Source organism: Pelodiscus sinensis, chromosome 2 (assembly GCF_052426305.1).
Source record: "Pelodiscus sinensis isolate ZL-2025 chromosome 2, ASM5242630v1, whole genome shotgun sequence".
Lineage (NCBI taxonomy): Eukaryota > Metazoa > Chordata > Testudines > Trionychidae > Pelodiscus > Pelodiscus sinensis.
Genome location: NC_143053.1, coordinates 169,043,071 through 169,070,342, shown reverse-complemented (window position 1 = coordinate 169,070,342; position 27,272 = coordinate 169,043,071). Strand labels below are relative to the sequence as shown.

General features: G+C 40.1%; 1 protein-coding gene across 3 annotated transcripts in view; it reads left to right on the top strand.

Annotated features, from left to right (window-relative positions):
- SUGCT (succinyl-CoA:glutarate-CoA transferase) overlaps positions 1-27,272 on the top strand; it is a 477,897-nt gene that overhangs the window by 250,513 nt on the left and 200,112 nt on the right. The window lies entirely within an intron of this gene.

The following is a 27,272-nucleotide window of genomic DNA, read 5'->3' as shown; positions in this document are numbered from 1 at the left end:
AAATCAAGTAAATGTGTGGGTTTATGACCCATGTGACAAGAGGGTTTGCAAATATAATTGCAAATTGTGGTACTTTGATAATATTTGCTGTCATAAAATTTTTCTTCTTTTCAGTTTTGTCTGTTCTCTTGTTGTATTAGAAATAAACACAAACACTCTCACTGCACACACTTTCTCTATCTCTCATTATAGACTACTGATGGAAAAACAAACACTAAATAAAAACATATGGAGATGGTTTATTTCTTTACAAGTTGACTGAAAGACAATGTTGAAACAGACACTGCTGTCATTTCACAATAGAGGAAATTTAGAAAAGGTGTCACAGCTGTTTTAAATAATTTCATTTTGAGCATGCCCAGTCATGTGGGCATGAGTCTTCACTTCTTCGTTAGGAGAAGAAGAGGCGCTCATCCTGTTATAAGTGTAACTTTATTGAACTCGATGAATTTTTACCTGTTGGGCCCCTTAAAGGCAAAAAGGGTCCTTTGGCATAACTCAGCAGGGTACTTGAACCATCTTTCTGACTTTAAGCTCCTAAGTAGTCCCATTAAAGTCAGTGTGACCACTCATGTACTTAAGTATGTAATGGAGCCTATATTTGCTTACCTGCTTTATTATTTAACATTAAGAAGTGTGTGTGTGAGAGAGAATTTGAGAACTACATGATCTAAGCATTTAAAAAAACAACAGCAGTGACACTGAGAGGTAGAATGATTCAGTGAAAGGGCTGACTGGTTTTGGGAATGAAAGTATCCTATTGAACCTGAACAAAATATTTATGGTACAGTTTAGGAAATAGCAATGCAGTGTTGCCCGAGCTGTTTTGCCAAAGTGCCTTAACCCTAAATCAGGAGGACCAGCTTTAGGCTTGAAAGAACAATTCAGTCCCCTTCCAGTTAACTCCTTGTCATTCTGCTGAAATGCCATCAGATATGCCAGTTATGCTGGTTGTCACTGTAAACCTGGACACGAGGGCTTTGTCTACACTGCACGCTTATTTTGAAATAACTCATGTTATGTTGAAATAACAGCATGCGCGTCTACACAGCAAGCCCGTTATTTTGAAATAATTTTGAAATAATGGACTTCTTACTCCAGCTTCTGTATCCCTCATTTCATGAGAAGTAAGGGAAGTTGAAGTAAGAGTGCTCTTCATTCGACTTCCTGCGGTGTAGACAGCACCAAAAGCCGAGTTAAGGTACTTCAACTTCAGCTATGCAATTAGTGTAGCTGAAGCTGAAGTTGTGTATCTTACTTTGACTTTAGCCTGCAGTGTAGACATGTCTAAAGAGTTGACTGGAGACCACTAACTCATTCTCACTAGTTTAGATGGTAATAGCTTCGGTCAGTGCTACCACTGAACAGGGCAGGATTTCAACAGGTAACAACAGAACTAAATAAGTATGTGATAAATCCTCTCTCTTAAAGAAGTAGATAAACTGTTTATCTAAAACCTTCATTTAGTACCATGCCTAAATCCACATAGTAGGACATATTGCACAATTTGAATAAATGGTCCGGGGGGAGGAGTGTTAACTAAAATATTGACTTTAAACCTGTAATGTATTTGTTTCATCACTGTAAAGCATATTTGAGAAATATTTCAGTATAATATAGCACTGCAGGGTGCAACCACAGCATCCCAGCCTGTAAGATTTTGTAGTCAAGAAATGGCCATATTTGCATTATTATCTCTGAAGCAATCTAAATGTTTATTGAAAATGCATTGTAACTTGATGTAATCATCTCTGTAGTGGTGATAGGGAATTGATAGATTTTTTTTTTTTAAGAAATTATTCAGGCTGACAAATGTCTAGCTTTTAAAATGTCAGCATGCTAACGTGAAGTAAATGCATATACTGTATTTTCCCCCAAAGCTGCTATGTCCCAAATCCATATCATGTTCCTAAGTGCTGATCTTTGCTTGAAATCTCTTGATAGGTAGTTGTGTGGAAAATACATATTCTCTTCCTTCTGTCTAGTGGTCCCACATTGCAGATGGTTGCTATCTGGCAATTATTTCAGCGAAGCTGTAACTCCACCCTCCCATTTTATTTTCTGGTACTAACCTCATTGCAACCATTTACAGGGAAATGAAATGCCGAATATATTTGCATTGAGCTAAAAGTGCCCTCAGTGGCCAAACCAAAGGAGCATTTTGCTGATATATATGTCCCCAAACCAACTTGTTGAGTGAGTCACTTCAGTTCATCTTTGTAGCACGGAAGCATCCAACAGATCAACTTTTCTTCATTGCTGCCAAGATAGTCATTTATTTGAGTTGTTTATATGAAGTTTCTCCCCTATAGCGAATGGGAGAATGTAGCAGTGGCATTAGTCAAGATGAAATGCTGTTACTGTTGGGGATTTTGAACACCTTTTTACATATGGTGTCTCAACTTTTGTTTTTCATTTCCAAGTTATGTTTAATCATTTTAAAATTAGCTAAGAACCAAAACAGGAAGTTCAATGTTTTGGAAATTTGTGTTCATCTATAGTTCAGATAATCTGTATTAGTAATGTTACTACACAGATAATGCATACATATAATTCTTAATACAGATTTATGCTACAGGTCTGGTCTCTCGATAATATTGATTAAATATACTTAATTGTGCAAAATATTTATTAATCATGTGCATGGTAATATCCTTGATTGTGAAGTGCTTTGAGATCATTATTTTGATGAAAAATAATGTATAAGAGGTAGGTGTTAGTATTAAAAAGAATATGAATACATCAGCGGACCATTATTCTGTACTGGGTAAATAACTGGAGTCTATCAAATTAATAATTGCAAATGTTTTAAAATCATGTTAACTAATACATTTTATTCTAAGTATATTTTACTTTTATGTCAAGATGGGTTTAATGTTCATCTATCACATTTAATATGCTCAGAGTTACTAACAGATATTTTATATGTAATAATAGGAAGAAAGCAGCAATTAATATAAGTTTTCTATAACAAATAGCAAGGAGTAGATTTTTAGCAAGAGTTCAAATGATTGGAAACCTCAGATTAAGCTTGAGCTATTTTAGTAATAGTAAATGGCAGAAGAGGAAAATATTATAGTTTATATCTATTTTGTAGGCAAAGAGCTGTGGACAGTTTGGGCTAAGTTGCTTTCTTCACAGGGTTCATTCTTTATTACTGTAACAGAGTGGCTGGCAGACTTTAAGACTCTGCAGAGGGATCGAAGGCTTGTCTGTTGAGTCATTCAGAAAAGTGCAAGGAAATTGCAGCTGAGTCACAGTGGCAGGTGCATCTTGTTAACTCCAGCCAGAAGGGCATAAAAGAGGTTGGGAATAGAAGAGGCAGAGGAAACTTGAAGTTAGGACAGTGGAGGTCTTGCAGGGAAAATGCTTGGAAGAGCCAAACTTTGGGGAGAAAGTTTAGACTTTAGTTTCTGTTCTCTTGTTTTTGAATTGTCAGCAGAGCTGCATGCCATGAGACAGGTAAGTATGGCAATACACAATTTATGTATGTTTTGTTCCGAACAAATTAGAAACGCCACCTGCGTTCAATTACTTTGTGTTTTCATAAATGGAACAGCTCAAAGGTCTTGAACTTGCAAGGTGCTGAGCGCTCTGACCCCAACCCACCAAAGCACTTAAGCATGTGCTTATCCTGAGACGTTCCATTGACTACATCGGGATTACTTACACTCTTGTTGTTTCGTAGTGCTGGAGGTGTAAAAGATTTGCCCGTTTTATAAGGGTTTTCCCTTCAATAAAAAGCAAAAGGAAGTGTATCTGGAAAAATAAAGTGATGTTATGTAAGTGGAATGTCTTTGGCTTATTTCCTTCCCCTTTAAAGCCTTATCCATATCCTCCACTTTAAGGTTTTTCACAACTCTACCATGCCTGTAACTCTGTTCTCATTTCTTCCTTCATTCTTTATCTCTCCTTATGTACCCCCATCAAGCTTCTCTCCCTACAGCCCTTGCTACCTTCTCTGTGTTTGCTTCACATCTTCTTTTCTATAGCAGCTATCTATCTTATTTAATTTGTCTGGACTCTGCTTGTATAAGAACTGGATATTATCATAATTTTAGATTTTTTTAATGGATCCATCATCGGAGTGCTTAGGCACATAGAGACATTTATTCCACTTCCCATGCTTCGGACGCCATCTTTCTGTTTTTCCTTTTCAATTCTGCACTTTCTGTGAAACTTTCTGTTGACAAGGGCTCGGTGTTAATGTCTAGGTGCATTAAGTTCTCAACATGGTGCCTAAACTGTTGTCACATGTTCTGTATTCAGCTGAGATTAGATTTAAATTCTTTGGACTACGGAACACGTTCTCCTACCTACTGTTTTTAACACATCATGGATCTCTACACCACTTTATAACTAATGATAGTCTCAGTCATGTCAGGTACGAGATATACATCAATGCTAAGAAACGATTCCATGGTGTTGTGTGATTTCTAGTAGTTATGTTATATTAATTACTATAGAACTGTTTGAAATTATATGTTTTCATGAAGTATATATTGTGTTGAGAATCTTCTTGTGCCCCTGTTAATTAATGCATGCAGCATTGCCTGAAATGTATGACACTTTCTATAGAAAAAATGTACATAAGGAATGTTGTATGTTTCAGAGGGTACAGGCTTGTGATGACTGCCCAATCAGTACAGCTCATCTATATATAGCAGGACAGACATTCTGAGCCATGGGATTTGGCGGAACACAAACCGTGGTCAAAACTGAGGTCATCAGTGAGGGTAGAGGTGGAGGGAAAGGATTAAAAATATTTCCAACATTTTAGAAGCATACATCAGCTGAAATGTCGGGAGTTCTGTTTTTATTTATTTCTGCTTTCTGCTACCAGTCTTGCCTTTATCTATAATGGATGGTTCCTTTCACTAACATCTGGGATCAGGTTGCTAGCACCTGCAGTATGTGGAGGAAGAGAGTAGCTTTTGTGACTATCAGACTTATTTTTAAAAGCATAATTTTGTTAGTAAAGAGAGAATCCTGTTAAAATGTGTTGCTTCCCAAAAGAGCGGATCATATAGCTATTTTAATATAGTTATAGTACGCACATTTTATTTTTAAAAAATTGGGGATACAATGCACATACTGCAAGAACACTTTTTCATGCTTTAAACCTTGAAGACTTTACAGACAGTACATCTGTTTAATATCTTGTAGTTCCAAGAATTCTGCCGTGAAAATCTTCTGTCACCTTCTGTCACATAAAAGGTTATATGATGCTTTTCAGATGCAAACTGGAAAAGGTTTATGTACTGGTGGATCCTCTTTTATTAATCCAGGTGCTGCTGCTGGCCCATTAATGTATTTTGCCAGGAGTTTTCAGAAGGAGTCTTCATTACTGAAAAGAAATATGAGTTCGTTAATATGTAAGCGCACTGAAAAATAACTTTTTCAACTTATAGAAGAAGATTCCGATTTAGGCATTAGAAAACTTGTTTGTAATTACCAGGTGAAGATAAAATTCCCCAGTGCATTACTATATATTTATTTCCTATATAATGCTCTCTGGTTTTATCCTGACATAATTCTGTTGTCTTCGCTGGAGTTTTACAGGCCCTCTGATTGAATTCTGTTCAACATAATTGGCAATATCTGCATGCAAGAAGCCCAGGACAAGTGGTAGAAGTTATGTGGGTAAATCATGAACTGCATTGACAGAGCTGTGCAAGGAAATCTTTACAGTGCTAGGGAGCAATTTCCATAGCTTTAGAAAGTGTATTCAGTCTCAACATTAGGGCTTGATGCCAAGCACCATTACCTCGCATTGAAGTTAAAGGGAGTTGAAGGTCCTCCAGCTGCACTCAGGAGTTACTCAGATGCTTGCAAGACCAGGCCATTAGTGAGCACAAAACATGACCCATTGAACACTGGATGGACGATTCTGTGGTTAAAGCAGTAGATAGGTGGTTTGGAGTTTGTTCTTCAGTGCCAGTAAAATGAGTCATCCCTAAGCCTGATTCAGGGGAGCTGGAACAATTTGTGTGCTGACAGCCATTGAACCAAACTGTAAACCTAATATATGCTGAAAAGCACTTCAAGCCACACCTCCAGCACCCCTAGTTCCAATACTATGTCTTCTTTGAACCTGAGCCTGATCAAAGAGGCTGAATCTGAAGAGTCACCCTGGAGCCTAATTACCTGAGGCCTCCATGTCAATCAACCAGAGCTTAGCCCATACACAGGTGAAGGTCCAACTGGTGGTGACCCCAAGGCAAGAGAGATCTTCTCCCAACAAGAGTAGCCACTCTAATCTGCTCAATGTTGCTACCTTACTGGGAGTATCCCCCAATGCTTGGTTTTACTGACAGACTGCATTTGCTTCTGCCTTATTCCTAGCTTGCTGTTGGTTCCTGATTTCTACTTTGACCTTGGATCTGATCCCTAGGCCAACTGAGTGCTCCTGCTTCAACCACTAGGCAAATCCAATTCTCAGCTTCTGACAGCTTGCTTCTGCCACAGATTTTCTGGCTGATCTTGGGCAAATCATTTAACCTCTTTCTGCCTCATATTTCTTATTCGTAAAAGTTGGCTAATCATATTTACCTATTTGGAATGTGTGAGGTAAGCTTTAATTCACTGTCTGCGCAAAGCAATTTATGATCCTGAGTTGGAGACTGCTATAGAAGTCAATACTATTATTAATTTATATAAATTTATTTGAGGGTTCTTTTTTTTCTTTTAAGGGATGAGTCCTTAAGAAACAATAGTAATTTCCCTTACTTCATGTAGTCCATGCCATGCATGCAGCGGATGAATCACAAAATTGCTATCTGCTTCATGGTCTGTAGTGAGTGGGTGTGTGAAAGAAGACGAGATAGCATTTCCTTCAGAGACATACACACCCTCTGACCCAGACTGGAGAAGAATCTGTGTTGCAGAAGGCTTGTTGCAGGGGAGTTTCCACATGTATTTTATTATGCTAAAGCTGATAGTGGTGACAAGTTGCACATTAAGTAACTGTCTCTTTAAAAAATTACTCTTTTTATTATCTCTGTAGGAAAAGTGATGTAATACCGGGTTACTTAGGTAAACAAAGTCATTTGACTACAAAATACATTACCATCACATATGAAATTCCCTCCCTTCTGCCCCTTCACTTTAGACATATGGCTCTATGGTGATTACCTGCATATTTAGGGGCAAATGTGTTCAGATTCACTAAGTTAGTAGCCAACAGTTTTCACTGGGGAAATAAGTTTAGTCCACTGTTAGTAATTTGGTTTTGAAAATATCTGCAAAGTCCTCAAATACATAAGACACAGTAAAACATATGGTCCTAATCAGCCCCTTAAAAAAGGAGACATGGTCTATTTTCCATTAGGGATGGTGCTTACAACAAATGAGTAAATACAGCTGAAGTTTACACATGTATTCTGACTTGAATGTAGTATGTGTGTGTATATGTAGATAAACATGCATGCACACATATTTATTTAAGCATATTCCCAATGGGTGGATCATGATGATTGTTATAAAATAAAAAGAGCTGACACGGTAAGTTGATTGCTGTAAAGATAGGAAAAAATTACATATTTTAAGAAACACTTTTTGTTGTTGTTTTTTCCTTCTTATTCAGCTGCCAGGGCTCATAAACCTAAATTGGCAGCATGTAATTGGACAAAGGAATGTGGTGGAACCCTCTTGTAATGATGTTTGTTTTTTAACATAACTTTGCTGTGAACAGAGAGGTTCACAATAGCAACTTGCACATTGTAATGAATAGTAACTGTTTTGGACAGTTATTCTTCTTGACTTGAAATGGGGTTTCATTATATACTTTTGCAGTGGAGCAAATCCAGGACCCTGCACCTGGCTTGTCTAGTTGTATGGGATACAACATTGATGTATGGGGGTAGCCGCTTTGTAGAGGCTACTTCTTCCCAGAAAACATAGTAGGCTCCCTGAGCTCTTATGCAGACATCCTTGAGGGTCAGTGCAAGTAGATTCATAGTTTGGTGGATACTTGGGATCTGCCTCCTGCATGCTGCTGTGCAAGGAGTTTACATGGAACACACATGTAGCATGCATCTTCTGCACTCTCCATTGCATTTCCCTAAAGGATTTATTACACTCTCACTTTTTATGAAATACAACATATGATATCTCCTTCCCCCCAACTTCCATCATCCTAATGATAGGTGTGATAAGGTAGGAGGGAGTTCACGGATTCTATAGAATCCAGTGCCATGCTTAGGGAACTAAATGCATAATAGCCTTTCATTAGTCTCAGAGGGATAGCCCTGTTAGTCTGTATCTGCAAAAACAAAAAGTCCTGTGGCACCTTAGGGACTAACAGATTTATTAGGGCCTAAGCTTTTGTTGGTAAAACCCACTTCATCAGGTGAATTGGAGTAGAGTTTACAGAGGTGTGAGTGTGGGTGTATAGACAACAAAAGAAAGAGACACTTGTGTAAATGAGGTTAATCAAGTCAAGGTGGAAGTGCTCATTCACAGCAGTTGACTCAACTGAGCCACTTCCACTTGTGACTTGATTATCCTCATTTATACAAGTACTCTCTTTCTTTTGTTGCCATGCCTCTGTAAACTCCACTCCAATTCATCTGATGAAGTGGGTTTTACCCACAAAAGTTTATGCCTTGATAAATATGTTAGTCTCTAAAGTACCACAGGACTCCACATAGCCTTTCATTAGTAGGTCACCCACCACAGATTGAAAGTTACAATTACCTCAAAGTTGTCTGAATTCTTATTTGATTTATCCAAAGTGTTTATGTCTAGTGTATTTGACAATTGTTATTATTCTTGCACATTTCTTATTACTAAATCTGTTCTGTTCCCCTCTTCCTTTTGCTGTGGTGTTTGCAGAAATCCCCTCCTCCCCCCCCTAAAAAAAGCCACTCTCATGTTGTTCTTGGTTGTGTTCTAACAAGTGGGGAGCCCACTAGCTGTTAAAATACTGTTATAAGCGCTCTGATGGGGTTTATCAAGCCTAATGAAGCTGATGGATTTACACTGGCCCAGCTGGCAGAGGGAGCCCTACCCCCACAGCCCTGCTGGGCATGCTCCAACTGGAGCCTGACTATACAAGCCTCCAGAACAGCTCAGCAGGGACTGATTGCTGAAGGGAAGGAGGTGCTGAGAGGTCTCCATATAGGAAATGTAGCCAGGTCGAAAGCTGCTACCAGAGAAGCTGCAGATTCAGAGTGAGCATACAGAGAAGACATCTGCCAGGTACCAGTAGGAGGTAGCCCCGAGCACTCAGCGTGTGATGGCAGGATTCCCCTCTGAGCAAGCAGTGGACCATGCCACTGCCAATTTGTCGCTGGGCTGGGACCTGGTGGAGAAGGAGGGCGTGGTCTCTTACCCCCTCTTTACTTTCCCCCGTGTGGTTGTGGAGAGTTTTACCAAAGCTGTATTGATTTAGACCACGGGTCCCCAATACCCTAACTAAAAGGGTGTATACATGCACTGAAGAGGGGGGATTCGTGTATGTGGACTGAAGCTGCTGGGCCGTATTACCCTGAAGAGGGGGGACTCGTGTAAGTGGACTGAGGCCACAAGGAGGTAATACCCTGAACACGGGGGTGGACTTTTTGGATTGAGGCTATGGAGGCCATATCACCCTGAGTAAATGGGTGTTGATATTGACTGAGGCTGTTGGGCCATGCTGTGAATAGACTTGGAGGTTGTGAGATCACTCAGCCAAGAGAATCACAAGCCGAGGAGCCTCTAAGTGCTTGCTGCTCCTTGACAGGCCCCTGTTCAGGAAAGCATCACTATTCAGAAACACCACTTAGGCATGTGCATAAATTCAGTGAGACTTCAAGTATGTGCTGGAGTCCTTTCCTGAACAGGGAGGGATTTACATTTTCCTGGGTCAGGGCCAGATTTTGTATCTAGAAAGTGTGAAAACGAAAGAGGTGAATTTTTGTGGATGGGAGAGGTAAGTAACTTGTGTTGTGTTAGGTCAGGGTGTGACCATTGTGGGAATGGGGTTTACCACTGTATACAGTGCACCGTAAATAGTCCTCTGATCCGAATCAAGTGCACTATTATGATTGTTACAGTTAGGGTGCATTTAGATTACATTCCTCTTTCAAAAGAGGAATGCAAATGAGGGAAATCGAAAATGCAAATGAAGCACTGGTTTACAAATCTCGTGCTTCATTTGCATAATCTCTTCCAATTCCTTTTTTGGAAGAGATTTTTTCGGGGGGGAAAAAAGTCTAGATGGAGTTTTCAAAAAAAAAAAATCTTTTTTCGAAAAAGCCCTATTCCTAAAAAAAAGAAAAAAAAAAGAGGTTTACAGGGTTCTTTCAAAAAAGGGTTTTTTTCCCGAAAGAACCATGTCTAGACTGCTTTTTTTTTAATCTCTTCCGAAAAAGCAATTGGAAGGGATTATGCAAATGAAGCACAAGATTTGTAAATCGGTGCTTCATTTGCATTTTCGATTTCCCTCATTTGCATTTTTCTTTTGAAAAAGGAATGTAGTCTAGACGCACCCTTATATAAAAGCAAGACCCCATCCCCTTTTGCTCTGTCTGGTCAGAGTGCAGGGCATGCTAAATTATAAAGTTTAGCTTCTTATCTTCTGGATAAATTGGAGCTTGGACTAGGTGAGTGGGGGGTGGACAGGAGGGAAGAAGAATTACCATTTGTCTCAGAGATACAATAGTATGTGGTTTTATACGCATATCCTTGAAGCTCAGGAGACTGGTATTTTGGTTAGATAGTAGAATATCCATTGCATATATAAACTTAGCCAACGTCTACATTTTGAAAAGAACATAATTAGCATTCAGAGGAGTAAAAAAACTAAAATTGGATTTTAAAAGGAGAAGAATGCACACAAATCCAATGTTGAGCTCAAAGGAAGCTTCCCGTGTTCAGCACCTTTCAAAAATAAGGCCAGGTCTAATTAGGAAAGATTAAAAGAGATGGACATGTTCAGATAAAAGATGATTTGGGTAAAGGCACATGAAACTTCTCTCTTTTATATCCTACATTTTGCCTTTATAGTACAGATTTACTCCCAAGATCATCATCCCTTTTCTCAGTGCATTTCACCACTTAATAATTGCTTCAGGGGGTAGCCAAGTTAGTCTGTACATGATAAACATAAACAACAAATAGTCTGGTAGCACTTAGAACATAAGAACGTCCGTATTAGGTCAGACCAAAGGTCCATCTAGCCCAGTAGCCTGTCTGCCGACAGTGGTCAGCACCAGGTGCCCCAGAGAGGGTGGACCGAAGACAATGATCAAGCAATTTGTCTCCTGCCATTCCTCTCCAGCCTCTGACAAACAGAGGCCAAGGACACCATTTTATCCTCTGGCTAATAGCCTTTTATGGACCTAACCTCCATGAAATTATCTAGCTTCTCTTTAAACTCTATTATAGTCCTAGCCTTCACAGCCTCCTCTGGCAAGGAGTTCCACAGGCTGACTACACGCTGTGTGAAGAAGAACTTTCTTTTATTAGTTTTAAACCTGCTACCCATTAATTTCTTCTGGTGTCCTCTAGTTCTTCTATTTAGGGAACTAATAAATAACTTTTCTTTATCAGACTTCTCCACACCACTCATGATTTTATATACCTCTAGCATATCCCCCCTCAGTCTCCTCTTTTCTAAGCTGAAAAGTCCCAATCTCTTTAGGGGGGAGGGATAGCTCAGTGGTTTGAGCATTGGCCTGCTAAACCCAGGGTTGTGAGTTCAATCCTTGTGGAGGCCATTTAGGGATTTGGGGCAAAAATTTGTCAGGCATGGTACTTGGTCCTGCTGTGAAGGCAGGGGACTGGACTCAATGACCTTGCAAGGTCCCTTCTAGGAGATAGGCAATCTCCATTAATTTATTTATTTTAACCTCTCCTCATATGGGACCCGTTCCAAACCCCTTAATCATTTTAGTTGCCCTTTTCTGAACCCTTTCCAAGGCCAAAGTATCTTTTTTGAGGTGAGGAGACCACATCTGTACACAGTATTCAAGATGTGGACGTATCATAGTTTTATACAGGGGCAGTAAGATATTCTGGGTCTTATTTTCTATCCCTTTCTTAATAATTCCTAGCATCCTATTTGCCTTTTTGACCGCTGCTGCATACTGTGTGGAAGTTTTCAGAGAACTGTCCACGATAACTCCAAGATCTCTTTCCTGATTTGTCGTAGCCAAATTAGCCCCCATCATACTGTACGTATAGTTGGGGTTATTTTTCCCGATGTGCATTACTTTACACTTATCCACATTAAATTTCATTTGCCATTTTGTTGCCCAATCACTCAGTTTGGTGAGATCTTCTTGGAGTCCCTCACAGTCTGCTTCTGTCTTGACTATCCTAAACAGTTTGGTATCATCTGCAAACTTTACCACCTCACTGCTTACCCCTTTCTCCAGATCATTTATGAATAAGTTGAAAAGGATTGGTCCTAGGACTGACCCTTGGGGGACACCACTAGTTACCCCTCTCCATTCTGAAAATTTACCATTTATTCCTACCCTTTGTTTCCTGTCTTTTAACCAGTTCTCAATCCAAGAAAGGACCTTCCCTCTTATCCCATGGCCATGTAATTTACACAAGAGCCTTTGGTGAGGGACCTTGTCAAAGGCTTTCTGAAAATCTAAGTATACTATATCTACTGGATCCCCCTTGTCTGCATGTTTGTTAACCCCTTCAAAGAACTCTAATAGATTAGTAAGACAGGATTTCCCTTTACAGAAACCATGTTGACTTTTGTCCAACAAATTATGTTCTTCTACATGCTTCACAATTTTATTCTTTACTATTGTTTCGACTAATTTGCCCGGTACTGAAGTTAGACTTACCGGTCTGTAGTTGCCCGGATCGCCTCTAGAGCCCTTTTTAAATATTGGTGTCACGTTGGCTACCTGCCAGTCAGTAGGTACGGAAGCCCATTTAAAGGATAGGTTACAAAACACAGATAATAGTTCAGCAATTTCCCATTTGAGTTCTTTTAGAACCCTTGGATGAATGCCATCCGGTCCCGAAGATTTGTTAACATTAAGTTTTTCTATTTGTTCCAAAACCTCCTCTAATGACACTTCAATCCGGGACAGTTCCTCAGATTCATCACCCACAAAGGACGGTGAAGATTTGGGAATCTCCCCAACATCCTCAGCCGTGAAGACTGAAGCAAAGAAATCATTTAGTGTCTCCGCAATGGCTTTATCGTCCTTGATTGCTCCTTTTATAGTTCGATCATCTAGGGGACCCACAGGTTTTTTAGCAGGCTTCCTGCTTCTAATGTACTTAAAAAACATTTTGTTATTTATTTTTGAGTTTTTGGCTAGCTGTTCCTCAAAATCTTTTTGCTTTTCTTATTACATTTTTACACTTGATTTGACAGTGTTTATGTTCCTTTCTATTTATCTCACTAGGATTGGACTTCCACTTCTTAAAAGATACCTTTTTGTCCCTCACTGCTTCTTTTACATGGTGATTTTAAGCCATGGTGACTCTTTTTTAGGTCTCTTCGTATGTTTTTTAATTTGGGGAATATATTTAAGTTGGGGCTCTATTATGGTGTCTTTAAAAAGTTTCTATGCAGCTTTCAGGGATTTGGCTCTAGTCACTGTGCCTTTTAATTTCTGTTTAACTAACTTCCTCATTTTTGTGTAATTCCCCTTTTTGAAATTAAATGCCAGGGTGCTGGACTGCTGAGGTGTTTTTCCCACCACAGGAATGTTTAATGTTATTATATTATGGTCACTATTCCCAAGCGGTCCTGTAATGGTTATTTCCTGGATCTGAACTCCGGTCATCTGAAGAAGTGGGCTGTGCCCAAAAAAGCTCACGATACCATCTACATGTTTCATTAGTCTATAAAGTGCTACCAAACCTTTTGTTGTTTTTTAACTTTATGCGTAATAAGTTTGTCACTTGACGGGGAGGAGGAAGAGGAGAAAGGGGCATCCTTATATAACAATGCCTTTGGAGAAGATATATTAATCCTATAGGGTATGTCTACACTACCACCCTAGTTCGAACTAGGGTGGTAATGTAGGCATACCGCACTTGCAAATGAAGCCCGGGATTTGAATTTCGAACTAGCGGGGTAGTGTAGACATACCCTTACTTCCTTTACTTGTGGAAGTAAAGGAAGGCAAAGCTGACCAATGGCATTCTGTCACCTATGAATGAAGTCAATTGTTTTCAGTTCATCCGATTCACACGTAGATCCCAAATATATAGAAGTTGTCAAGGCACAAGATCATACTTGCAAAAGCTCAGTTGCTGTGCGAATCTGCCTTGAGGCTTTTGATGTAAAACATGGTAGACTGGATATAGAAAGGCCTTTTTTAGTGTCAGGGCTCTGAGCCAAGTCAAATTCTCTAATTTAGAAACACTATCATATAAAATAGAAAAATTGTAACAATTTTTTTAAAAATTAACATGAAATCAAGGCATATTATAATTCCCTTTATATCAACCCCTCCCTGTAGCTGATGGAGTTACCCGGGCCCAGCTGGCTGAGAGGGTCCCACTCCCATGGTGCTGCTGGGCATGCTCTAGTTAGAAACTAACTATAAAGGCTTCTGGAGCAGCTCAGTCAGAGCTGATGGCCCGAAGGGAAGGAGGTTCTGCAGGAGCTCCAGCGAAGGAAGTGCAGCTATTACAGATGGCTGGAGAGGACTTCTGACAAGATCTGGTAGGAAGAAGCCCAGAGCGGGGAATTGCTCCCCAAGTGCTCAGCATGTTGCGACAGGATTCCCTGCTGTGTGAGCAGTGGACCGTGCCACTACCAATAGAGCCCTGGGCTGGACCCAGTGGAGGAGAGAGGGCTGCCTCCACCCACCTTAGATACCCCTGCACGGGGGAGCTTTTCCAGTGATATATCGACTGTGGCTGCATATTGATTGAAGTCACTGGGCCATAATATCCTGAATAGAGGGACGTACGTAGTGACTGAGGCTTCTTGGGCTATAATACCCTAAATAGAGGAGAATATATTGACTGAGGCCATTGGCTAGACTGGATGGCTGTTAGGTCATTCATTCAAGAGAGTAAATTTGAGGGGCCTCCAAGGGCTTTTCACCCCTCTACACCACTTGATGGAAGCTTTCCAGGGAAATTATAAAAGAAAATCACAGTGCTTTACATTTTCTCCTCTGTCTAAAGTGTGTACATAAACATCTCTTTTGCCACACTTCAACCTTCTAGCATGTGTTGGAGTTAAGTCTGTAGTTTTAAAACTGGTTCCTGTCATCTTTAGTTTCTTGGTGTGTTGCAAACATAGTACTCTGGAAAAGTCTGCGATAATTTTTTTGGTGAACTTGGGTATAGTTTTTTGGTGAACTTGCATAATGGGAGTTTGCCTGTTTGTTCTATTTTTTTTCCTTCTTGTCGGCATAGCTAAATGAGTCAAAGTGTAGCAAGACATCCAATGATAACTTAGAACTCACCCTAATGTATAGGCCTACTATCTATGTTATCTTTTGCAATAGTCTCTTTTTAGAGTGTGCAAAGTAGGAGAAGAGCATCTCATTCTCAGTCATGACCTAGCTACTCGCTGAGTTTATTTTCCACCACTTTTTTTTATTTTTGCTTTTCTTCCTCAGCCCATCAAAGTCCATTATTCAGAGACTTCAGGGACTGACATTTCTTAGGAATGTTAATTTCAACCTATCCTTACCCCTTTGTGCCTAACAAGTTTGAGTATAAATGAGGAATTTATACTCATATAGTCATATCTGTTATTTTGTATGTGACAGTTGTGTTTTGTTCTTGTGTCTCTTATGAACAGATGAATAGTGCATGCCTTTTTCTGTTGTGCCAGTTTGCCTGGGTGACACTGACATCTAATTGATTAGGCATGGACCAAACAGTCTAAAACATGAATTCTAATTCTTCAAGACAAGTTTCTAGTTTTCATATTCTTTGTAGGTCAAGGTAAACTTCCGAGTTTACCTTATCTTGCTAATATGTGTTAGCACTACAGCTACCTAGTCTTCACCAGGATTTTACTTCAGGTTGGTTAATGTGTATTTGCTAACACAAGCTAAGAACACATCTTCGTTTGTAGCATACACAAGGCCCAGCCTGCAGTTCCCCATGTGTAGGATGAGGTTTATATTAGTTAGTTCATAACTCAGTGTTTTTGAAAGAGCTACATAAGTAGCAGGTGCAAGTCAGAACAGTCAGTGGTGGAGGGGAAAGAATCCTGGACTCATGGTTCATGCTGAATGCACCAGAAAATCTGCTTTTTGAGGGTACCTACTATCCCTTCTCATCCTCCTCTTTCAGCACCTTTTTCAGTGTATAGAATTTTGGCAAAATTGCTGTTTAATAAAAACATCCAGCAAGTGAAAAATATTTTGTTCAAAACTTAATTGAAAAATACCAGTCTGTTAATATACTGTTTAATGGAAGAGACACGTGGCAGAGATTGAAACAGGAGTAGGATTCATATAGGCTCATTTCTATTACTTCCTATGCTAAGTTTTAACTAATGTGAATTTTTACAGTCAAGGTCAAGGTTTACATTTGTTAATAAAGGTTCACATTAGAAATACTGAGAAATCCTAGAATTCAGTGGTGCAAAATAAGTATTTAATAATAAATCTTTGAGAGATTTATGTCGATGATTTCTGAGTAGCAATTACAGCGGGCTTTATGTGGGTAGAAGCATTGGACAGATAACAGCAAACGTCACTGCATAATTTTGTACTGAGCAGTTAAGGTATGACAGCAAGAATATTTGTGAAACTTATCTGTACCAGAACTACTTTAGAGAATACTAAGACATGAGCATGTATTTATAACTAGTAGATGGCCATTTATAGAGAAGTCAAAAGTACAGATATTTTAGATGGTGACATGGCTTACTCTCCACTCTTAGTAGATTTTGTGTGTAGAAAATCTATCCAATAATGATTTTCACTTTATATTTTGCGAATCCTAACATTCCTTAAACCTTTAAGATAAGATTTGCCACATTTTATTGTGTTTTAGGAAGAGAGGTGAATGTACTGCGTTGAGGCACTTAATTAGTGGCAAAACTGCTGTTGGAATGTTTTGTAATATCAAATAGCGATGCAGCTGAAGGAGGAGGAAAAATTGCAGATAAACATGAATAAATAAGGAAGTGATTAGATTAAATGAAAATTGTTTAGAGTCTGGCAGAATTTACTGTAATCTGCAAATGGCAGCAAGTACAGTATAATTGCTCATGCCAAACGGAGACTGGACATGCAAGGGAGGGAGTTTTCTCTGCTTGTTACCATTTACGATTTTCTAAAAGCTATCCATATGTGTCCACTTGGTCTGGACTCAGAGGCAATTTGGTCTCTGGCCAGATGCTCCATCTCTTTGAGCTAACACCTCTCTGTAGAGCACTAATGATCCCCTGAAGAACACTTTTTTTAACTCTCCAATTTAGATTTGGCAGTTGAAGCATGATGGCGATTGAATGTTTTGAGAACCAGCAATAAATAAAGCTTTAAAACTTCCATTGTTTTGTCTCTCAGTTGCTGTGCTATGCAGTTGCATAAGCATCCGTAAGCTAAAGTAGTGGAGATCAGATTGGATTACATCTGCTAAGGTCACATATTGGTTAAGATTTCTTTCCACCCCCCTCTAAAGCTCCAGTTTATCCTCATTTGTATCATAAATAGAGAAATATAAAGGAGGGGTGCTCTGTTTTATGAAACAATGTCCAACAAGGAATTGGTTGGGTTATGAATGTAAGGTTTGGCTAATCTGAGTAGCATATTTGTAACGAAGCATGATTTCTCTTGTTTTTTTCTTATCCCTATAAATACTGTGTAATCCTCTTCTCTTCCCCTATCCTGACAGCCTGTTGTTGTGTCTCTGCCTGCTAAGTGTCTGATCCAGCAAATCATATAGGGCCTTCCAAGCCATACAAGCTTCAGTAGGCCTTGGGGACTGTAATCTGTGGCAGGCCAGGTGAAAGGTCGTCATGTGGTGGAAGGAAAGGCAAAAGAGGGTTTTGTGCTGGCAGGATATTCTACAACTGCTGGGAGTTGAGGCAGTGAAGGGAGTTAATACAAAAGAACCTATTGCCTTCTGAGCAACACAGTTGCCCACACTTCATTGGTTCACCTCTGCCTCCAGTTCCAAACACTGAAATTGAAGTGTCTGTGGGATTGATTAGTGCACCTCAGGCCTGTGAATGTGGGAAGGTGTGTCTGGACCACCTGAAAGGCAGAAATATTGTAACATACAAAAAAACCATCAACAGAACAATAATGTTGGTTCGTGGAGGAAAGGAAGTTCTCCTCTTTCTGACACTGAGGAGTACTGAAGGGGACTGCCTCCCCCGTTACTATTGTATGGTTTGGGAGCAATTTTTCTTTCTTTGGGCTTTTGTGGATGTGTGTCTGCATGTATTTGTGCGATTCCTCTATTATCTGGCCTCCAAATCTGAGCCATCAGACTAAAAGATCCTGTTATCATCTGGCCATGGTCTCTTTAAAAATGATGCTGAGGTGATTGTGAGCCACCAAAAAGGCTCAGATTTCTAAACACGTTTAATTATTTTTTAAACTCTGGGTGTAGTTTGCAATCAATATGTAGCTGTCCAAATTGCCCAGGAATCTTTTAGCATTCACAAAATTGGAGATACAAAAATGGAGACTTAGTTAGGTCCTTCCAAAAAATCAGATCCTAATACTGCCCTTGCAAATTAGGAAGCATATCATATTTGCAACTGCTGAGTAACCTAATCATTTTAAGGGAAAGTCCCTAATCTAGTATCTCCATGTCAGTGCAAAGAATTTTTAGAAAAATCACATACCTCAAACTCCCTTCTCCCAAACAAACAAAAAAGCGCACCCTAAAATAATTAAAAAATTATTTTATTTGATTCATACCTAGCATCAAAACTAAGAAACATTGTTTTTCAACTTTCCTCTTCCTTGGTATGTTTTAATTTCTTGTTCATGCCTTCAAAAGAATAAGTATTAAATATTATTTTATTATGATTAAAAGTTTGGATCCTTATTTGTCTCCAAATCTTGATAGAATTAGTTATGATATATAGTTCTAGCAGTGGAGTAGTACAGACGGGAAAGGGAAACATTTAAGCAATGCATTAGCGATTTTTTTCCTTTGAAGTCAGAAGAAAAAGCTTGTCAGTTATAAACAAACATGTGTTAAAAATATTTTTACCAACTCAGATTTTTAGCAGTTAAGAGGGGCTTTCCTTTAACTCTTTAGAGACTGAGGATATAAACATCCTCCTAAACATTCTTATAACAGGACATGTCCCATAAATTCAGTAGTGATGAGTTCTTCAGTCCCCACTCTCCAGGAGGCAGTCAGATGTTTTTGTTTGACTAGGCTGACTTTCTTCCCACTGCAGAGCCCCTCCAGAATTTTCTTAGCCTACAAAGGTGTAGCAAGGTCTGAGAGTTAGATCCCCTGTAGACAGTCCATAGCCTGATTATTTTTTTCTTCCTTTTTCCTAGGTCTTTCCCCACTTCTCTCTCTCTCTCTCTCTCTCTTTTTTTTTGGTAGGTGGTACTGGCTTTTTAAGGCTCATAAAAATTTACTTAACAGAGTGCTGGGCCAATTGTGGGGTTTTCTAGTTCTTTCCCCCACTTAGTCCCTGAGGATGTCTGAAAAAGCAGAAGACTAGGTTCTGCACCCTGTGCTCAGATTACTTGACCAAATGTATCAAAGGTATGTAACTCTTCTGCCAGTTGTAGCCAGCAGCAGCCACGCCAAGATTCGATATATAGGATTTCCTCTCCATCTAATACAGAACGGGCTTGAGCCCCACCCAGTAAGTTGGGTAATTCACATACCACCTTGAGGTGCCTCTGAGAGACAATGCTTCCCTACTCGCAGGCACAGAGCCTGAGTGTAGAAGAGAAACTTTAAATAAAAGGGAGGGAAGTAACTTGGCATTAATTTGGGAAACCTCACAGAGTTCTTAAACAAAAACCAGGAGTGAACGTCCCACCCAAAGTAGGTTGGGCAATGTCCTTTTCCTCTCAGATTCTTAAGTCCAGCAATCTGAATTTCCCTTTCAGATGCCCAATGCTTCTTGGCAGCCCACTCACCGTCGCTGCCCTTGGTCAGGGCACAACCAGAGATCAGAGGTGCATCGGAGTGGGGGAGGTAAAGAAGCACCTTACTCACTCTGCTAGTTACTCACCATCTGCCTGCTTGCTGCTTTCTGCTGCTGCCCTGCTGGCCATTTGTCTCACCTCTTTGCTGCCACCCTGCTGACTGCTTACTATGCCTTTTTTCGCCGCTCCGTCAGCTCCTCGTTGCATCTCTCTGCCAACCTCCTGCTGGCTCTGTCACCATCCGCTGCCATCCACTTCTTGGCTCTTACTTCTGCCCATAAGTCTCAAATTATTTGAGCTGCCAGTGACTTCTACTCTTAGCAAGCAGGGAAGAAGAGGCTCTGAGCAAGAGGCTCTGAAAGGCAAGATTCTGAATCAAGTACCCAAGAAATTGGGAATTCAATCCATGGCCACTGTGGACTGGCACCAGCACTGGGTGTGCCACTGTCAAGGCCTAAATCCCCACTCTGGCATGATAAATGCAGGAGTGGGAGGCCCGCAAAAGTACCCCAAAACCTCTTTCCAGGCTTTGGTATAAAGCTTCCCCCCAAAATCTTAAAAACCTAGATTTTGGGGATAAAAATCCACTGCCACCACCCAAGTAGTAATAAGGAAAGCAGGGAGGAGACCACTTAGGAAATCTCAGCCCTAAAGTAAAACCAGGACACACACAAAATTAACCAGTGCCAGGTTAATAAAAAAGAAAGAGAGAGAACTTTTAGTATCGCCACAACACTCCTGTTACAAGCATAATGATTAGATGGAAAAGTCACCAATTAATAAACTCATGGGGAATTCCACCATGGGCCAAAAGCTTAGTTACAAAGGAGAGGAAAAGCCATTTTTAAATGCACAGACATCAGATTCCCATTCTCAAACAATAAAACAGATTTATCTAAATGTTACGCTACTTACAGATAGTGAAGAGTCTTTTCTTGGGGGGAGAGAGAGAGAGAGAGAGAGAGAGAGAGAGAGAGAGAGAGATGTCTGTCTCCCTCAGTATCTGGAGAGAAACTGCCCTGAGATAAAGGAGGGAAAACCCAAAAAATCCTTTCTCAGTTTGAGATCCCTATCTGAATTTCTATTGGCTGAGCAGATACCTGGCTAGGTAAAGGACATAGTTAACCCTTTATTCCCCAGGCTGCTGGCCATCCTTCATGGTCATGACAGCCACCCAGGAAGCTGAACCACAGGGGGCTTGGGAAATCCAGTCAGTAGGACTGGTGCAGGGGACCTTCTGGTCACCTTCTCTCTGCCAGCTAAAGTCCCACAACAGTAGCTGTGCAAGTTGCTGAGGACTTCCCCTTCCTGGCAGCATCCAAGCTGAGGTCAGGAGTCCTGAGAACTGCCAGCTGTCCAGAGGAACCAGTTTCCTGCCAATACCCCTCTTTCCTTTGCATCAGGGTCATAGTGGACATTTTGGAGCCAGGATCTTGTGTTACCACAGCCCCCTGGCACTGCCTCCTCGGCAGTCATCTTCTAGTCTCCACAAAGGCATCCAATTTAAAAAATAAGGCACAGGAGAAAATGACAGAGGTCATTCCTCATCCACTTCCTCTTCCCCATTTCCAGAGTCAAAACAGGGAAAAAAAGGGTCCAGATTGCAGGAACAGATCCCCAAGGAATCATAACAGAGAGAGAGCCTAGCTGCGGAGTTATTCCCCTCCTCTTCTGCTTATGATTTGATCGAACCCTGCAAAAAGGGATAAGAGTCGAAAGCACAAGTATAGGCATGCTCACTCAGATTCTTACTACTCTGGATCTCTGGCTCTCGTTCTCCTGGTACTAATTGCTCTAAGTGGAGTAAAGGTCACTAGCACAGATATAAAGCCACAGTTCCTCTTAGACAAGACTCTTCATCCTTGGATCATGGTAAACTTTCTGACACTGATGCAGAGGAAACCCACAAATTCTTGTTCCCTGCATAGGGTTTCTTTCTTGGGTATTTCTCCTGATCATTTAGCAAACAGGCATGAAAAGCAGAATGAGGAGGAGTTCAAGGACTTAGAAAACACCCAATAATATTTTCCAACTAGTTCTAAACCTGACTTTCACATTCTCATCTTGCAGGCTCAGCTTAGGGCCACCAAGATATAATGTGAAAGCCGAGGAAGGCCAAGCATCAGACTCGGAGCCCAAAATATCTATAACGTCTGCCAATTTAAAAACATTCTTGGTTGCTTTACCTAAAATGGATGCAGTCTTGTCAGTGATGCAATCCTCTAAACCGAAGGGGACTTCCTTCCCAAAGATATCTCTTCACTGATTGGTGGAATCAATCCTCTGCGGGGGGCTATGAAATGAGTTTCAGCAATAGCCACTTTTTTTGCCATAGCGGTAGGGCTTCAACTGAGTCCCTGTTCTCTGACATCCCTGAAAAGATAGAGGGAAGGGTTTTGGGCCTTCTTTAAAGAAAATTTCCCTAACATCTGCTCTAGTTTCAATCAATGCTTTCATATCCTCTGCAAATCAATGGCATCCAACAGAGTAGATTATTTTTGTGTGTGTTACTTTTCACCAGAATTTGTCATTTGTTATGGAAGAAGAAGGAAAAAAAAGCTTTGTTTTCCCCTTATCAGCTCTGCCAAAGATACAAAGAGTACCTGGTGATGGAGTGGGGAGATACTCCTACCAACAAGAGGTGCAAAAAACATGATGATCTCACTTTTCTTTTTCTCTCCGGCATCAGGTTCTCTTTGAGAGGAGGTGACAGGTTGCACTCTGCTCCTCTGGTGATGCAGTGTTTCCAGAAGGAAACAACTGAGAGGAGATGGGATGCAAATCTGAACTGTTCTACCCAAGTTAGTCAGCACCAAACTGCCAGTTGATCTATTTATGATATTCATCCCTTAAACTATATACTTTTTTAAAGCTGTTATGCCAACACTGTTGTCACAGTACCACAGTTTGCCACCTACAGTACTTATAGTTTCATAGATTATAGGGTCAGAAAGGATCATAGTAATAATCTGTTCTGAACTCCTTCATAATGCAGGTCACAGGACTCTTCTGAATTAATTCCTGCTTCCTCTTTTTGCTGCATTTTGAGGAAATGGGAACTTTATCTCTTCTTGAACGGCTGACTCTAAAGATGTGGTTTTGTTCTCTGTCAAATCCAAGTATGTGAGTGTATATAAAATATGGACAGAGCTGTTGATTGATGGATCTTCACTGGCAAATCCAGTTACAGATGTCAGATAAAAATCCACCATCTGTGGGTACTTCATTCTTTTTGGATCCTGTGCTTTACTTGTAATACCTGGATATGTTGACTCTCTAAGTGTTTGAGAGCTTGTACAATAGTTTGCTGCCAGAACAATCTGGCCTGAGCTAAGCCACCAAACTTCATCTTGGCCTTTAAGATATCTTTGTAATGCTTATACAGACCACCAATAGAGTGCTTTCCATGAACAAGCTGGCTGTAGAAGACCATCTTCGGTATCCGTGCATTATCTATCCTCAAAACATGACCAGTGCAGCAAAACTGTTGGTTCATAAACATTGCTCCCATACCCATAACACCACACAACTCAATGATCTCCATGTTAGGAATTTTGTCCCATCAACTCATGTGGGCAATCTTCTTGAGGCAGTGCAAATGGAACTGATTGAGTTTCAAAATATGGCAGCGATATATGGTCCCTCACTGAGCCTCCCTGGTTTGAGTTCTCACTTCCAAAACCATGATATCCAAGCACCTTTGGCCACGTGGTGTAGCCCTTACCAACTCTAGCATTAAAATCACTCAGTACGTATGGCTGTGATTTAAAAGATACTGAAGAGATCACTGAATTCAGGGTAATGTAAAAAGCCTCCTTTTCATCATCTGTATCAGACAAAGTGGGTGCATATCCACTAACAAGTACAAGGCACTGCCCTTGCAGTCATGAGGTGAGGACTGATGGCATGTGGCTGGGTTTCAAGCTGGGGAAGTAGTGACTTCCTGATGAAGCCAGATACTGCTTGCTTTGGATGCCCCTCAGAAAAGCCCAGACAATAATATGAATAGCCTGCTCCAATCTCTGTGAACTGACCAGAGATGCATGTTTCGCGTAAGGCTGTGACATTGGTGTTGTAACATGCATTCATGGGGATCCTCGCTGTCAAGAACTGTGCGTATATTCCAGGATGCAGAGCATAGTTTCTGTTTAGACATTGATTTTTCTCTCATGACCGCAAAACCGGATAGCCAGTCTATTGCAGTTGAACAAGCTATGTTTAGGGATTGTTTTCTCTCCTCCTTTTCTTTTGAAGAAAGCAGCGCTGTACCTAAATAGGACTGCATTGTTACCTGGGCAGGATGATGGGATTTGCTGTTGTTCCAGTTCAGCAGACAGATGGCCATCACACCCGGGCTGCCTATGTGCAGGTTTGAGGCTAGATGCTTCGAGTGTAATCTTCCGCCTGCATCCAATGTCACTTGCCCATTGCTGTAGGACATTTGTCAATGAGAGGTAAATCTAATATCAAGAGAGAGAACTTCACATATGAACGAATTTAAGTGGGGCTGGTTTGGGAGTTCCAACCACACTCTATCTTCTCATGCCAGCCATTGTACCCAGGCACAGGAACTGTTACATGCACACTATAAGGAGAGAAGGCAGGTTTGGGATCAGAGTTGCTGACTCCTAGATGGACGTGCCTAAAAATGCTTAGCAAGCTCTTTGAAATCAGAATTTCCCTTTTCCTAGTTACTGTCAGTCCATGGTGCCTTATTCCATATTATTCAGCATAACCTATCAAGATCACTTCACAGAGGTCTTCCTCAATCTGCCACCCTGAAGATGCACCTCAACACCATAATCCCCCCATGCGAGGAAGTATATCCAAGTACAGAGATGCTCTGTTTCAGCCAAATGAGGTTAATTTTGAAATAGAGAATAAGTAAGATCCCACCAGTTAGATCTTAGCAAGGGAACATCAGCCAGCCTGAGTCTGATGCTCATGGTGAAGCCTGAAGATAAGAAGTCTGAGAACCATGGTTCTAGAGGCATAGAATAGTTTGTAGAATGCTACATGCATTTCAAGTAGTCAATACTAATACTAAATGTATGTGTCATAGGCTACTTATGGGTCATCACTAAATGTGAAGTAGAGCTGTAAACTTAAATTTCGATACCTTATTATTAGAGCCCTGCAAATCCGCAGATCTACACTTTATATCTGCATCTGCAGATGTGGATGCGGATACCCACAGCTCATTTTTGTGGCTACGGGTGCACATATAAATTTTATATCTGCAGGGCTCTACTTATTATCAATCCCCCAGTACAGTCAGCTGTTCCCAGTCATCTATATTGAAACAGTTGTTTCAGTAGAACATGAAACCGATGTATAGATAATCTGATCCCATAGAGTAAAAAAAAAAGGGAGTGGGTGGAGGGGGGGGTCGGGAGGTAGTGTTTAGTCTTCACTTTTCTTTTATTTACTCTGTAATCTGCAGACAGGAACAAAGGATTTTCAAAATCTTTTCTTTACAAAGCATAGAATCCAAGCTATGTTAATCTATTTTTAAAGTTAATTTTCCAATCAGTATGATTTAATCTATGAGCCACCTTTCGCTTTTTTTTCCAGAATGTGAGTATTGCTAATAAAATAGTTTTAATTGAATGTGTATCATGAATGACCTGTAACTTGCTTAGCGCCACATGCCTCAATTTATATCACTATCATTTATTTTTTTTAGAGCTCCCAGTATAACAATATTGAGGAAAAAAACTAAAAGTCTTTGGCAATTCATCCGGGTGATTTTAAAGATATTTCTTTTATGTTGAACTATTGGCATTGTTGTACAAGAATAAAAGCGCTACAAAAATTATCCCTCCCCCACCTTTAAAAATCCACATCTAAAAAGGTCACAAAAGGAAACATGCAATTCAGATAATCTCTATGCTATATCTGAGATTAACTTGGGCCACAGATGTTTCAATTTATAGTTTGATCTGATGTAGTATGTACATTGAACAAAATGCTGTATTGTATTGCTTCTATAAACACTGATGTTTGATAAAAGCGTGTTTCCTTTTCTACCATAAACTTGAATCAAGAGCTCTTGAACTAGTGCTTATTGCAGGGGTTCTGATACCATCCCCCGCAAATTAACTCTTTCAGCTTTTGCTGTATATGTATTTTTCTCTCTCTAATGGCAAATCTGTTTGCGGTTTATAGGATTTAAGATGCTTTAGATAATTATTGTACTTTGTTCTTTCTGTATTTAAAGATGAAATAATTCAACACTGTTCATTACTGTTCATTTCCTGACCACACTGAAACCATTAAGCGTGTAAGCTTATCTGAGAAGTTACTGAAATTATTAATACAACATGAAAACATTTTTCCATTCATGCCCAGATTTCCCACCTTTTGTCTTTCTGGCTTTAAGAGGCAATAACTCAGGAATTATCCGTTCCTTTTTGTTAATTTGTAAACAACCTTTACCCTTGGCTGCCACCTCTTTTCACCAAAAGCTCTGTCCTCTTCTTATGCAAGCAACAGCATCCAAAAAGCTAATTGCTCCCTGTGAAGTAGTGCATTAACCACCCATGCTACAGGCTGGGCAAATATATTTTGATATGAGAGTGCTGATTTTGAGGCATAGTGGTTAAAAATAGCATTTCCTGAAGTCCAGATGGTTTAGGAATATAGGTGCAATCACTTGGTGAAAAGGAAGACAAATACTATAGAGAACTAATTCATTTTCACTAGTTATCTCCCATAGTTTAACTTTGTTCAGCTAGTTCCAGAGGCTTTATTTATACAGATCCTAATTAAAATTTGGGGCATTGTCAAGGTTTTTAGGATGTGGAAAAATGACTATGGTCTTGTTTTATATCATATGCCAGGTGGCTTTCTTGGAAATGTTAGAAATGTTGTAACATAGTCCAGTTTCTCATGCCATGTCAACACTAGGAAAATATGACTTCCACCCTTGCAGTTCAACTGGTGTTTATAATAGGTGAAGGCCTTTGTGTAGTCTAGGTTAGACAACACAGTGATAAACATGTCCAGGTCCTTTCTACGTTGCAGCCCTCCACCATTGCTACTAAAGATAGAGTGCAACATCAGTAAATTATATGTATTAAGTGTACCAGAGTAAATGCAGTCTTTAAGACTCCTGCATAGTTCTAATTTCTACTCTAGTTTTTTTGTATTTTTAATCTATTTTTCAGCAAATTATGTTTCAATTTTGATTTTCCTGCAAACATTCTCAAGTGAGCAGTTCCATTAAATTTCAGAACCTCGACACTCAGT